The sequence below is a fragment of the Crinia signifera genome, chromosome 1 (genome assembly GCF_055691185.1).
Source record: "Crinia signifera chromosome 1, ASM5569118v1, whole genome shotgun sequence".
Lineage (NCBI taxonomy): Eukaryota > Metazoa > Chordata > Amphibia > Anura > Myobatrachidae > Crinia > Crinia signifera.
Genome location: NC_139217.1, coordinates 305,361,258 through 305,374,773, shown reverse-complemented (window position 1 = coordinate 305,374,773; position 13,516 = coordinate 305,361,258). Strand labels below are relative to the sequence as shown.

At 46.0% G+C, this 13,516-nt stretch overlaps 1 long non-coding RNA gene across 1 annotated transcript in view; it reads left to right on the top strand.

The window, feature by feature from the left end:
* The window catches only part of LOC146028996 (uncharacterized), a 45,294-nt gene that overhangs the window by 20,228 nt on the left and 11,550 nt on the right, over positions 1–13,516 (top strand). Inside the window, exon 2 of the long non-coding RNA XR_014455295.1 lies at positions 2,126–2,196. This is a non-coding gene — a long non-coding RNA (uncharacterized LOC146028996). The remainder of the gene's footprint in view (positions 1–2,125; positions 2,197–13,516) is intronic.

Here is a 13,516-nt window from a genome sequence, read left to right as displayed (position 1 = left end):
AGGATTTTGTTTTCGGTTTGCTGTGCAGCGGCCAGGTGGGTAACAAGTAAACAGCATACAGTATAAACAATAAACAATATAAACAGGTGGGGAAACGTACAGTATATGTAAGTTATTCCGAGGGGACACTGTGTTAGATTATGTACAAAGGGTTATGGCGCGACTAGATACTGAGGTGTTCATGAGTTCACGTGTCAACAGGTGAACCGCTTGAGGCAAGAAACTTTTTAGGCTTCTGGTGGACCTGGTGGGAATAGCCCTGTAGCGTCTGCCTGATGGCAGCAGGTTAAACAAGCCATGGCCAGGATGTAGTTGGTCATTGACTATCTTCGTTGCCTGCTTTTTTACTCTGGACAGGTACAAGTCCTGGACAGAGTGAAGGTCTGTCCGGATTATCTGCTCCACAGTTCTGACTACCTTTTGGAGTCTGCATTTGTCTCTCTTGCTGGCGGAGCCGTACCACACCAGTATTGAGGAGCACAGTACAGACAATTGCGGAGTAGAAGAGGAGCAGAAGCTTCTGTCAGATGTTGAACTTCCTCAGTTGCCTAAGGAAGAATAGCCTCTGCTGCGCTTTTCTAACAGTGTTGGGCCACCATTTAAGGTCCCGGGAGGTTGTGGTTCCTAGGAACTTGAAGGAGTCCACTAGTGACACCACACCGTCAGTGTCAGCAATTGTTAGCAGAGGAACACCAACAGCCTTCTTCCTAAAGTCCACTACCATCTCAACGATTTTGAGTGGGTTGAGCTCTAGATGGTTGCTGCTGCACCACCGAGCCAATCGGTCCACTTCTTGGCGGTAAGCCGATTCGTCCTCGTCCTTGATAAGGGCAAGGAAGGTAATATCAACTGGGAATTTGTCCCATTGGGAGGTGTGTCGTCGTCCCCCCCCCCCCCCCCCCCCCCGGGCTTCCTCTTCAACTTCCATGGGCTGCAGCCAAAGCAGTCCATAGAACATGGGGTATACCCATGTGCAGTACCTAGGCCAATACTGCACATTTGTGGATCCTGGTGCCTGTCATCTACATTGTGCAGGTGTTGAGACTGTGATTTAGCTTCTATAGGCTGCAGCCAAAGCAGCCCATAGAACTGGCTGTATGCGCATGCGCAGTACCGAGGCCAATACTGTACAATAAGGTAGGAGCCGCTGTGCATCACTGTGTTTTTGTGCACATTTATAATGGCTCCAACAGCTTAGTGGCAATGACATTCTGAGCAAAATAGGGTTGCTTAGAGGTACAATTGTGCAGCCAATGGGCAACTGTGCATCTTTGCATGACACCAGAGGATTAAAGATGCCCCAGTGGGGGTCAGATGTTCTAAATCTTGTGGAATGATAAAGTGGAAAGAGATTAACTACCAACCAATCAGCTGCTGTTATTTTTCAAATACTGTACAGACTGTAACATGGCAGTTAGGAGCTCATTAGTTGCTGCTTTATCTTTCTACACTTTATCACTCTCCATGAACTTGTACTTCTGCCTCTGTGTGTCTTGAAACCCCTAACAGAAGTTTCACCATTTTTCACTTTTCTGCTATGTGCAAGTACATCCTGCAATAAAATCCAGCATCTTTTTTATTCACTGGCCATATGCAGGTTGATTGACAGGACGTTGGCGTTTGAGGGTATTAACTGGATGTTTTCTGGGAGTGTCAGGGAAATGCAGGTGTGCCCAGTCTTTTCAGGGAGGACGTATGATGTCAGCTCCTGCCCCGTTTCTATCACACTGGCCTGTCCTGTGCAACACACAGACTGCACACACTGGAAAAAATCATTTGATTGTAAGTGATTGCGTATGGATTTGCAGCTTCTTGCAGGGCTAAGATATTTTCACTCGCTTTTCGCAGGCTTGCCGTGTGTGGGGTTTCACCCTGGCAGGGCGGCAATTACCTGATCGCAGAGATCTACAAATTAGCAGTCCAGCGATCAGGTGTGAATGACCCCCTTAGTTGCGAATACACCTCTAAATCAAGGCCACAGTGCTGACCCACCATACTGCTGCTTAATGAATTGACACTGAACTGTGCCTGTCCTACTGTACATCCCATACTTTTATGTTAATACTTTTTTAATAATTAAGCACAATGTAATTTATCTAACCCTTCAACTTTGTTTTATTTACAGAATTGTGGGAGCAGTGGCCATTTGCAGCGTGCACAAATTCTAACTGGCAACAATGTTATATATTCAAAGTGGTAAGATGTATTTTTTAACAATAAGCTCTGAAGTTACTTACTGTACATTTAACACATATAGCAATATACAATTGTAATTGCTGGTTTGAAGTGGAATGAGATTCTTTATATTTTTATAGTCAAAATGTTACAGTATATTTTATTTCTTGTTTCATACTTTTACATCTTTATGTCTTATTATATTGTTTTTTGAGTGTCCATAAATGTTACCTCATTTTTTTCTATTCAGGCAGTAGTTGGCCAGCGCTGTGATCAGTAGCATAATGAGTGTATCCCTGTGAATGACAATGCTACTGTGTCAGGCCCCACTCTCAGGGGTAATGTACAAATGTTTCCAAAAATGAAAAGAGGTGATGTTACCCATAGCAACCAGATTATGTCTATTATTTTCTAGAATGCAATAGAAAAATTATAAACTTTAGTAGATTCTACCTCACATTGTCATCCTGGTATACTGTAGTGGAAGCCAATAAAGGAATATAAGAAGGGAGGCATATTTCTTAAGTAAAAGCAAAAGAATTCAAGCATAGGCGTGCGCACGGGGGGTGCCAGGGGTGCACAGGCACCTCCTAATGACTGGGCACCCCCCACACGAATGCAGCCAGGCAGACCCCGCCAGCGGGGTCTGCGGTGGGTGCCGACGCCTGCCAGGGACAGGCTGTGTGTTTAGTTAAGTTGTCGTCATCGCGCTGCGCTCTGCTCCGGTTCCCGGGACCTAGTTGCAGCTGAGCTGATTGACAGCACCATATAGGGTGCCGGCGCCGTATAGGACAGGACAGCTGAGCGATGGCTCAGCTGTCCAATCATATCTGACACAGCAGCCTGTGGCTCAGTGACTGGCTGAGCACGCAGGTTGCAGGGAGAAGGAAGGAGGTGTGGAGGACCTGCAGTGCTGTAGAAGTCACGTTGTGCACAGCCTGTCTGCCCCACCAGGCATCCACATAACTGAAAGTAAGGCAGCACTTCCACATTTACAAGCACATTATGAGTTTGTGTGTGTGTATATATGTATATATATATATATATATATATATATATATATACACACACTATATATATATATATATATATATGTACACACACACACACACACATACTGTACTTACATATATATAATCCTCCCCTTGCTCTTCCCAGCCTTTCCTTCCTTACACTCCCCTCTCCCCCGCCCACCCCTGTCATGCCCCTCCCCCCCATAATGTGTAATGGGCATCACGTGTGTCAAATAATGTGTATTAATGTGTAATGGGCAACACGGTGTGTGGCTTAATGTGTAATGGGCATCACGGTGTGAGGCACAACGTCTAATGGGTATCATGGTGTGAAGCGCACTTGTAATGGGTATCACGGTGTGAGGCACAACGTCTAATGGGTATCATGGTGTGAAGCGCACTTGTAATGGGTATCACGGTGTGAGGCACAACGTCTAATGGGTATCATGGTGTGAAGCGCACTTGTAATGGGTATCACGGTGTGAGGCACAACGTCTAATGGGTATCACGGTGTGAGGCGCACTTGTAATGGGTATCACGGTGTGAGGCGCAACATGTAATGGGCCTTATGGTGTGTGGCATAATGTGTAATAGGCATCACTTGTGTCAAATAATGTGTAATGGGCATCACTTGTGTCAAATAATGTGTAATAATGTGTAATGGGCATCACGGTGTGTGGCATAATGTTTAATGGGCATCATGGTGTGAGGCACAACATGTAATGGGCATTATGGCATGTGGTATACTATGTCTGTGTGACGTGTAATAGGCATTACGGTGTCAATTTTAGGTGCGCACACTGTCTCTATGGTCCCTATTTTACAAAAATTTGTCAAGCCCTTCGGCGCGCACTGTCCCTGTTTTTTGTATTCTGAAGTGCATATACATAACTAAGTCACCTATTTAGTTTGTATTGATACCCATAGGCGGTGATAGACACACCCAATAGATGGTGATGGACACGCCCCCCCCATGGTGCACCCCCTAAGAAAATGGGCTGCGCACGCCTATGAATTCAAGTGATCATTATTAAGTTTTGTTCTTTAGGCCATACATACTGCTTGGTAAAGGAAAGATGTTGATGATAACTGGTCTTTGTTCCAAACACACCAATGTAAATCAATCTTATAAATGAATCACTTTATCAGTGTGTGATTCCCCATATTTACCTACTTATAATTTCTCCTCTGTGGGAAAAGCCTGGAGAGGAGATGCTTCAGAACTGAAGTTACCACCTTTGTGTTGTGAGATTCCTGGACAGTAGGCCGCAAAATTATGCATGTTCTCATGGGAATTGTTGGGTGGTTCAGACTTACACTGGATACCTATACACAGTGGAATAGCAATAGCCCCCAGACCCTCTGGTAACTGGGACGCTCTGGGTGGCTTGTGGACCACTGCCTGGTACCTGCTCATTGTCTCCCTCCCTCCAGCCTCCGTCCACTGCAGTTTGGTCAGTCGCATCTACCTCACATTGAAAACGGGGTCCGAAGTAATCCATAGGGAACCTGTGGAAGCAAATTATACTTACAAGTCTCCTCTGGCGAAGATCTGTCTAGGTGGGCAATAGAATCATTCGGAGGAGGGCGCTGAACATAAACCATCAGTGTCTCTCCTATGTGTTCGTGACAGGGTACCACCGGGACACCCGCATTTTTTTGTTTTGCGAAGACCTGACTACTTCAGGATAGAAGAGGACAGATCTTTGCCAGAGGAGACTTGTAAGTATAGTTTGCTTCCACATGTCCCCTATGGATTACTACGGACCCGGACGCCAACACGGGCCCGGACGCCGACCAGGACACCGGACCAAGACCAAGGGCTACCTACGGGCTCAAGATAGGTAAGTATCAGTATGTATGGGCCATGTATATATTAAAGTTTTATTTTTCTGATGTGTCAGTGTGTATTTATTTAACTATTGGTTTTACTGTGGAACTAAAAGTCACAGCAAGCCCTTTGATGGGCCGCATGCTGGGACTTGTGGTCCTTCAAGTCCCAGTATGCGTTCCAGGCTTGCTGGGACACATAGTTCCACAGCAAAACCCGATGGTTTATTTCTATCTTTTTACACTGAATCAGCCCGGTGACCGCAGCCCAGGGTCACCGGGGACAGCACCAGGCTTCAGCCTGGTCAGGTAAGTCTTGGAGGGGGGATGACCCCTTTATTGGGGGGGGGGGGGGGCACTCCCCCAGGGCCCCTGGCCAGGCTGACTGGTCAGAAGGGATGAATGCTTTGGCTGGGGCGACTTGTAAAAAAAGTTTCCCCCCGGCTGTGGCATTACCCTGCTGGCTGGTTGGGCCTGGGGCGGGTTCTTAAAATACGAGGACCCCTATTTGCCGGGTTTCCTGATTTTTTATTACCAGCCCTGGCTCTTTCAGCCTGGTGCTGGTTACGGCTGTGGGGGGGACCCTACGCCGTTTTTTAAAAATATTTATTTTTCAATTTTTTTTTTTACACATTGCAACCTGCACGGATCTGACTGATCCGTGCAGACTGGCTATACGAATTCGTATTAGCGGCTGTATATACAAATGGATACGCCATCGGAGATTTAGAGTATGATAACAGCATATCATAAATAATTAGCTATTATATATGTATTTTGTTAGAAAGAAAATTAGAAATTTTGGGGACATATTTGAACCCAAAACCTTACTTATTACACTTCTTGCAGGACATCATACCTCTGTCATGGCTGAGCTCAGTTGTGAACCCTGATGAGGTCAAGCTGCTAGTTGGCTGGGATCACAAGGACAGAGGATTGCAGGTTTAATGTAAGTTTTGCTCATCAGACATGACAGTGAAGAAGTCTATGGCTGAATGCTGGGGATACCAGCAAGGTAGGACAATCTTATAACTGGATGATGGGGATGCCAGCAATGCAGGTTTACTGGAAGACATGAAACTTGATAACACCAGAGAAGGATTCCAGATGAGTGGAGCTGGGGATACCAGTGATGAAGGAATGCTGGAAGGCATGAAGCTGGATATCAGCAGAGCAGGATTCCAGATGAGTGGAGCTGGGGATACCAGCGATGAAGGAATGCTGGGAGACATTGAGCTGGATATCAGCAGAGCAGGATTCCAGATGAGTGGAGCTGGGGATACCAGTGATAAAGAAATGCTAGAAGACATGAAGCTGGATATCAGCAGAGCAGGATTCCAGATGACTGAAGCTGGGGATGCCAGCACTGCAGGACAACTGGAAAACGTGAAGCTGGTTAACAGCAGAGCAGGATTTCCAGATGACTGAAGCTGGGGACACCAGCACTGCAGGATAGTCTTTATGACTGGATGCTGGAAATGCCAGCAATGCAGGATAGTCTTTATGGCTGGATGCTCGAAATGTCAGCAATGCATGACAGTCTTTATGACTGGATGCTTGAAATGCCAGCAATGCATGACAGTCTTTATGACTGGATGCTGGGGGTGCCAGCAATGTGCATGAACTTAGAAGAATGTGGGTCTTGGCTAAACTCCTTGGCGAGGGCGTGGAGTCTAACTGATCAGGGAACCCAGCAAGGAGGTTTTGACTTAGCTGTGTCTGAACATCAGGTTGCGGCCCCTTGCTAGAAGCACTCACACTAGAGCTAGGAGGAATGGCTGAGGATAGCATGCACTAGCAGGACAGGGTAGCAAGATAGCTTGAGCTGGGGATTACAGCAGGCCAGGATAGCTGAGTGGCTTCAGGCTGGGTACACCAGTGGAGCAAGATAGTCGGATAGCTTGAGCTGGGAATTCCAGCAGGTCAGAATAGCTGAGTGGCTTTGGGCTGGGAACACCAGCAAGCAGGATAGCTGAATGGCTTGAGCTGGGTACACCAGAAGGGCAGGATAGCTGAATGACTTCAGGCTGGGGACATCAGGAATCTGTCTCCTGAGTGGTTCTTGCACTGAAGCAGAACTAAGAAGTGTCATGCACCGTCCATAGAGAGAACTGTCTGGGAATGGTGACATGGTGCGGCCTGGTCGCTGGGGTAGAATGCCACAATGGCAACAGTGGGAGTGTCAGCTGGAGCAGCGAATGACAGACAGCGCTTAGGACAACAAAGCAGATATGACAACACATGGCTGGGAAGCACTGTAAACCTCTGTTTTGTGACAGCCTCCATGTGCAAGGCGGAAGAACAGAGCACTGGGAGGGGGAACTGCTCCACCAGCCACTGGATCTATGTGTGCTGTGCAGCTGAGAAGAGCTGCTCCGTCAGGCTTTTAGGCTGGACTAGCCCATAAGGCCAATGCTCCTTCTTGCATTTGCCAGATAGCCAGTCTGGCCCTGCTGAAAGATTAAAAGATAGTGAAATGAACGGATGAGGTGTGGACTGTAAGAAGCAGTTGAGAAAAACTGCAAGATCATATTTATAATATTATATTCTCTTCAGCTATGCTTTAGACCATATGAGATTAAAGGGCAGATGTATTATGCCTGGAGAAGAGATAAACTGAAGATAAAGTGGAGATAAAAAGAAAGGAGATAAAGCACCAGCCAATCAACTCCCAAATGTCATTTTCAAACACAGTTCATTGGCTGGTGCTTTATCTCCTTTCACTTTATCTCCACTTTATCTCTTCTCCAGGCTTAATACATCTGCCCCTGAGCTTGAAATTGTTCCAAAGACTTTGAACTACTGGATTTTAAATATATATTTTCAGAGTCAATTTACTATTTGTGTGGACATGGAGTGTGCGGGGCAAGGGTCCTGATGGCTGATTGAAGTCCTTGCGGCTGTCACAGGAGCTGGCTCAGAAAGTGACTACAAAATGTGTTATATGTGAGATGCTGCATAGGGAAATCTATACCCCTTTCACACAGGACAGCAAATTACCAGTTTAAAATTTTCAACCCAGTAACTTGCTGAATGATGGGGCCTGCACATGTGGCAATATGCAGGCATTTTCTAAGTGATCTCACTAGATTTCTTAGAAAACGCCCCCCCTACATCGCTCCGTGTATAGGGGCCATAGCGATAGAGATGAGCGGTCCCGCACATCACTATTGCCTGCCAATAATCAGTCAGGGCCAATGTCCTCACTGGAGAACACTGGCCCTGATATATCATGCTGAAAATGGGACAGTTTGGTAAGTATTTTGGCTTAAGGGTGCCTTGAAAAAATCATGGAGACCCAAAGGGTGCCTTGGACTGAAAAAAGTTTGGGAACCACTGGTTTAGGGGTACACTCTACTGGGCCGCATATTATTATAATTTCAGAAAGATAATGGAGAACAAAGATTTGGAGGATAAAATAGTGAAAGAACAAGAACCAATTCCTCTTAGTGCTAAAGCTGCTGCCACTAGTACATAGAATATGAAATGCCATCAACGTCATCTGCCAAGGCCAATGCCCGATGTCATCATAGAGGGCATGTAAAATCCAAAAGTTCAGTGACACAAAGAAAAAAAATCTAAATTGTTTTAGGAGAAACTTAAACTTGCCAATATGCCATTTACGAAATGGTGTTGCAAGGAATGGCTAAGGCCCTGGCCTATATTCTTGAATAGTGGTTCAGCTTCACACAACGATCTAAGCCCTCCTCCCCCCTACTAAAAAATTTAAGAGAGTTAAGCTGTCAACTGTACCTTCTAAAGACATGGTATCATAAATTCCCAAGGAGAGTCCAAGGGTGTTGGTGGTTGCGATGCCTGACCTTCCCACCACTGTACAGTAAAGTCGGCTCCTTCCACCATTTGCATGACCTCCTCATATGCTGGAAGATCACCCAAAGTCAAGTTTCTGATTTTGAGATTAAAGGTGCCAATGTTGTATACCAGGAGGAGGATATTGATGATGCTGATGGGGATGTGGTTTGCTTAAATGAGGCATCGGGCAAGACAGTTGACCAAAAAATCCAGAGGTCAGCAGGTAGTCCTGCAGGCCATGTCACTGGCATGACTAACTCCTCTTCTGTTCGGAAACCCTCCAGAGGATTCTGCAGTGTGACATCTAGTGCTGCTGTTGCTGCTTGGAGTCATTCATCATCCCAGAGAGGAAGTTGGAACATTGCTACATTTTTGTCGTTTGCAATGAGGACGAAGTACGACAGCGGTCATACTATGACAGCTATGTTGGTGTTAGACTTACGTCTGGCATCCACATCATTTGAGTGGGATTTAGACGATTGTTGGAGGTATTGTGTCCCCGGTACCAAATCCCATCTAGATTTTACTCCACTAGGCAGGTGATTCCCAGGATATACAGAGACGTCCAAAAAAAAGTGTGCTCAGTGCCCTGGACCATGGAAATGTGGACAAACGGTACAGGGCAAACTAAGGACTATATTACTGTGACAGCACAATGTTGATGCATTGCATTCTGCAGCAGCAGCATCTCCAAAATGCCAGCTTCTTCCAAGACAGGCTACGCTGTGTATCACCGGTTTCACTAAGAAGCACAATGCCGGCAACCTTAGTGAAACTGAGGGAAATCATCATGCAGTGGTTTACCCCACTTAGACTCTCCTGGTGATTTCACATAGAGAAAGGTTTTGTGAGAACCCAGCGCTGGATGAGGTGCAGCTGTGTACTATGGAGAGGGTTAACGCCCTAACCCAATTTGAGACATATACAATACAGAGAATTTTCCAAAGTACTAGCGCAGTAGTGAATAATTTTCTTATCACTTGGGATCTTCTATTTTCTGTATCAGATCCTTTCTGGTGTCTAATGGAAACTGACTTACAGTGAAATTCTAGCAGGTGTACCCGTAGCAGTTTCTTTAAGGACACTTCAATTTCTCAGGAGAACATACAGCATGAAATAAACTTACATGAGCTTCCATTCACGCGTGCACATCAAGGTTTCTTTGTCTTAGGATGATGACGGACCCAAATTGCAGGTAAAGTATTTATTTGCACAACAATCCAGGTATTCCAACATGAAAAAAGGTAAAAGAAATAGTCTCAAGCAGGTGGGTGGATCACTGGCGGCTGTTATCCTCTGTCCTGGGTATGCTGCAGACAATGCCGGACGGGAGAGGAGAAGCTTGTGTACGCCGCTGTAGGTCTGTCCTCACGCTGCTTGTAGGATGCGGCCAATCCTACAAGCAGCGTGAGGACAGACCTACAGCGGCGTACACAAGCTTCTCCTCTCCCGTCCGGCATTGTCTGCAGCATACCCAGGACAGAGGATAACAGCCGCCAGTGATCCACCCACCTGCTTGAGACTATTTCTTTTACCTTTTTTCATGTTGGAATACCTGGATTGTTGTGCAAATAAATACTTTACCTGCAATTTGGGTCCGTCATCATCCTAAGACAAAGAAACCTTGATGTGCACGCGTGAATGGAAGCTCATGTAAGTTTATTTCATGCTGTATGTTCTCCTGAGAAATTGAAGTGTCCTTAAAGAAACTGCTACGGGTACACCTGCTAGAATTTCACTGTAAGTCAGTCTCCTGGTGATTTGTCATATCGGACAAAGCCAGTAAAATTGTGCGGGCATTATATATGGGCCATGTTTTGCCCACACAATAAATTTGGTGGTGCAGCATTTCCTCAAAAGTGACAGGAGCATGAAGGAGATACTTGCAGTGGCCCACAAAATTGCATGAAACTTTTGTTCCTGAACCTGCCCTGCCTGGCCATTACCTCAAACAAGAGGTTGTGATGTGCTGGAACTCCACCCTCTATATGCTGCAGAGGATGGAGGGGAGGGAAGGCAAAAGGCTAATCAAGCATACACAACCACCTACGACATAGTCAAAGGAGTGGGGATGCACCTGACCCAAGTGCAGTGGAGATTGATTTCCATGTTGTGCAAGGTTCGCTAGCCATTTGAACATGCCACATCTGAAGTCAGTTCCTACACTGCTAGCTTGAAACAGTTCATTCCCCTGATCAGGATGTTGCAGAAGCAGCTGGAGAAAATGAAGGAGGAGCTAAAGTGTTATAATTCTGCAAAGCATGTAGCTCTTGTGGTTGAAGCCCTTCATTTGCTTTGCAAGGATACGAGAGTGGTCAGTCTATTAAAGTCAGAGGAATACATTCTGGCCATCGTGCTAGATTCTCGGTTTAAAGCATATGTTGTGTTTCTGTTTCCGGCAGACACAAGTCTATAGCGGTGCAAAGACCTGCTGGTCAGGAGATTGTCATCTGAAGTGGACCATGACACGTCAGCAGCTCTTCCTTCATTTTCTCCCACACCTGTGGCTGTGAGGAAAAATTTCAAATTTCCTATCCAACCGGCTGCCACTGATGCAGGGCAGGCAGGAGTGAGTTTGGACATCTGGTCCAGTCTGAAGGACCTGCCAACGATTGCTGACATGTCCACTGTCACTACATACAATGCTGTCATCATTGAAAAAATGGTGGAAAATTACTTTGGTGACAGCATCCAAGTACACGTCAGACAGTCCGTACCTGTACTGGCAGGAAAAAAAGGCAGTTTGAAGGCCCCTGTACAAACTGGCTCTATTTTACCTGAGTTGTGCCCCCCCCCAGTGTGTACTCCAAAAGAGTTTTTAGTGCAGCAGGGAACTTGGTAAGTGAGCAGCATCGGTGGTTGCTTCCACAAAAAGTGGAGAAGATGATGATCATCAAAATGAATCATCAATTTTTCGACTAAGACCAGCAATTGCCTCCAGAGACAAAGAGGGACCTGTAATAGTGGATTCCAGCAGGGACGAATTGATAATCTGTGAGGATGAGGATGTACTTACTGAAGGGGGTGAGGAATCAGAGGATGAGGACGACATCTTGCCTCTGTAATAATTGCTTCTTTTGGTACTTGTGTAGTTTCACGGCGCCAGGTGCTACTTCCGGTTAGTACGCTCTGCAAACTATCTAAAATAAACTAACTTAACTCCATGCCAACATAAATAGTTAATACCCCCACTATCCATGTTGGCATGGAGTTGATTTTAGATAGCGTGGCGAGCAAAGCGAGCCACCGAGCCCGCAGCGTGGGCGAGCGAAGGGAGCCCCGCAAGGGGACTCAGACGCACGGCGCCATGCTGGCGCCATGAAACTACACAAGTACCCTTCTTTTTTGAGGGGAGCCCAAACAACGTTGTCTTTAGAGGTACATACACCAACTCCAGGATTGACGTGAAGGGATCTAGGCACCTTGACACCATCACCCATCGGGGAGACAACAGGCATTGCCTCACCGCGGGACAGTTTCCATTCACCTAGTCAAGGATCGCCCTCCCATCACTCTCATTCTCAACACCCAGCCAACAGTTATTGCTCCCAGTTTCAACACCAACACCCAGCCCACAGTTATTGCCCCCTGTTTCCACCAGCAGAACACCCAGCCCACAGCTATAGCTCCCAGTATTTGACGATCCACCAAACCAATCACAAAAAAAAACCCTGAGCGCCAGCACTCCACCCTTCTACTTTTGCCTTTGTATCTACAGGGGAACCGAGACTTTCCCCAAGGAGTGCAGGCTGCTAGGGGTCTCCATCCTCCGAGCGCTGTGCAGTCCCCCTTGTTTTTCCTCTTAACAAACCAATCATTTCAGCCACATTCGTGTGGCAGACCCTGTCACTGAACTGATTGGTTTGTTAAAGTGTGCATGTCCTATTTACACAACATAAAGGTGGGTGGGATGGCCAAAGGATAATTCCATCTTGTACCTTTTTTTTTGGCATTATGCTCTCTTTGGGGCCTAGTGTTATTAACTGCCATCCTCTCTGCCACTGCAGTACCACACCTAGATGGGCCACATTTTTGTGCCGCCTACTTGCATAGCTTAGCATAGTCATTCAGCTACCTTGGTGCAACCTTTTGGCCTAAAAACAACATTGTGATGTGTGAGGTATTCAGAACAGACTGGAAATGAGTGGAAATTAATGTTATTGAGGTTAATAATGTCGTAGGAGCAAAAAAAAAAAAAAAAAATCAGTGATTTTATAGATTTTTCGTTTTTTTTCCCCAAAAATAATACAGATCCAAAACACAAAACACTTGCGATCAGATCTGAATAACCCCCATTGTGCTTTAAGTAATGCCAGCCTTATGAATTCATGACCTGAGGCACTTACAACAACTTAATGAAATGGCATGCATTCAGACTTATGGCAGAGGCAGTAGCTTAGCCAACATGATACATAGCAGACAAGCAAGCACATGTGTTCTTAAAACATGTTGAGCTGTTACACTTTATAAACCAGCCTGGGTTTTAATGTTATCTGTAGTTTGAAGCAATAAAGTTCTAAGCTGGGGCTTAACCCCTTCCCGACATTTGACGTACATTTACGTCATGGTCGGGAAGCACTTCCCGACACATGGCGTAAATGTACGTCATGGATTTAAACTGTCACCGCGTCTATAGACGCGGTGACAGTTTCAACATGTCTGCTGTCCCTGACAGCAGACATGTC